We start from the raw sequence: 2,590 nt of genomic DNA on the forward strand, positions 1-2,590 counted from the left end.
ACACACACACACACACACACACACACACACACACACACACACACACACACACCTTGCTGTCATATTTGATCCCCTCTAAACCTCAGCTGTGTCCAACGGTGTATGTGTAAGAAACTAAAAATGACTAATGACTCTTATACCGTCTGTTGCCTGCTGGATCGAGGCAGGAATTATTGGTGCGGGAGGAAGTGTGGTGAGGCAGGGAAAGGCTTTATCCTTGAAGAAGCGCATTCTCTGACATTGGCAGCGTCTTGCTGTTGGTGCAGCTTTAGGGCACTTTTACGTTAGCCATAAAATATGACTTTGTCTGAGCCCCATTTGTTTTGCAGTCGTTTCCCCCGTGAGGGAGGTGAGGCTAAACCACAGTGATATAGTGACTCCTGCGCCCCAGATCTATGCTTTATGGAGCCATTAAGAAGTTCCAACCTACCACAATTTCTTAAAGTGCTCAATAACTTTGTATGCTGACTGTGTCGCTCTGTTGAAGTTGTAGCTTTTAAAGTTTTGGCAATGACATTTTGCCAATACATAATGAAAATGAAGGCCGGTGTGTGCGCACACAAATACCCACGGAGAATGGCACCTCTCACCTCACATTACACAGGAAAGGTAGACATTTGATTTAGATGGTTGACTGCATCCCATAACTCCACTTTTTTCCTTGTTTGTGTTTTTTCTCTGTTCTCTGAAAAAAATGGATGGGAAAACAATTAGATGATCAACCAGGGAGCCATATTTGATAACCAAGAAATTGTGGCCATGTAATGTTGTCTTCACAATTAACTTTATTTTATAGTAAACATACTGATCTCAGATTTGTGATATAAAATAGTGTTGTTTTTATGTAATAAATTCAATTCAATTGGCTAAAAACAGTAATCACTAGCTAGCTTATTGCACTAATCTCAGTAATGGTGACTGTCGAATAATACAACAACAGTTATGTTCAATCATGACATCAATCATGATTGTAATTCACCAGTTTTCTTATGGAATTTGCTATTTTGAAGCTGTTTTTTATTATTATTTGCTATATAAGGACTGTATTGATTGTCTGAATCTTCAAGTACATAAATTCACATCCTTGTGGTAGTCTGTAGCAGCTTATTAGCATCATTTTCAAAAACAAAACTGCTTTTAAAATCCATGTTTGAGTTCTAACTATTTGTAAATTGTGTTGTCAAGCAATATTTGTAGAGACTTTAATGTTTATGTTAACTACGGACCTTATTATATTCATAAATCAAAAACCATCATTCTAAAAATGCACTGGAATTTAAGATTTAAAACCTTGTTGAGTGACACACAAAAATTAGTACTTTTTTAATGATCATTAATCATAAAAATGTAAGTAAATATCATATAAATTACACAACTGCACATATATGTGGCAAAAAAACAATACCTTTCTCAGAAGAATCATATACAATAACAAGTTGTTTAATTTTCAGTCTGTTCCCAAAATGTTTGTGCCCCTGTGACCTGTCCATTGATTCAGTTCACTTTCAGTTTATGTCTGAAAAGAAAGCAATTTTGGCTTATAATAAAGACTTTGACAGAAAAACAGAACAAAAAAGAATGTGAGTTTATGTGCTGTGGCTAAAAACGTTACAACTGAAAATCTGAATCAGCTCAACTACAAGCTCATAAAGTTAATTAATTAATACTAAACATTGTTCTAAATGATTCGAGATTGAATATAGGGCATAATTCAGTCTGGAAATGATGTCAGAGAGCTTATCGCTTAAAAGATTCATGACTTGGTCTTACATCATTGCATTATTCCTGATAATGTCATCATCCTCTTTCAATTAATGATTGATTTGATTGATTAGCAGTTGTTTACAGCAGTTGTTTGTACAGTGGAGGGCTGTCTGGGTGTTGCAGAGGGTTCTGGGAGAATAAGCTGGCACCTCAGCACAGCTGCTTTGTTCTGCTGGATTTGTGTGGCAACACCGGCAGTAGAAATCACTAGAAGGAAAATAAAAAGCTCCCATCCCACTGGCAGCCACCCAGTCTAGGAAGGTATTGTCTTCCGTAATTGTTTCGGAAAAAGAGAGAGCCAAGACAATGAAGCTAACAAGCTGTCTGTGGAATCCTTAATTTAAGAGCCTAGTGATAAAAACAGATTTCAATTTCGGTTCCTTCCCTCCCTCTCTCCCTCCTCCATATTCTCTCGCTCTCTCTGCAGCACTGTAATATATGCAGTGAGAAGGTCATGGTGTTGTGATTCCAGTGTGAGATGAGTGCGGTGGGAAACACACACACAAACACAAAACGTCATGCAAATATGATGGCCAGCAGCCCAATGATGACAACACAAAATCAACCGACAGCTTCATTATAAATGTTCTCTTCAATTCCCAGGGAAGAGAACATTTATGGTTTCTTATACCTTCTTGGACAACACGGCTGTATTTTGTATAGCACATCACTACAGCTTTAATAAACCAGAAGACATTTAATTACATGCTTGATGATTTATATAAAGTATTCTGATGTAATTGTTTTTTTTATGTTAGCAGGTCTCGCGCATACATTCTTTTAGTATGAGTATGGTCTGATTCCCGAATGAATCTCATGAGGTGGA

The sequence above is a fragment of the Sinocyclocheilus anshuiensis genome, unplaced genomic scaffold, assembly GCF_001515605.1.
Source record: "Sinocyclocheilus anshuiensis isolate Anshui unplaced genomic scaffold, SAMN03320099.WGS_v1.1 scaffold446, whole genome shotgun sequence".
In the NCBI taxonomy this organism is placed as follows: Eukaryota; Metazoa; Chordata; class Actinopteri; order Cypriniformes; family Cyprinidae; genus Sinocyclocheilus; species Sinocyclocheilus anshuiensis.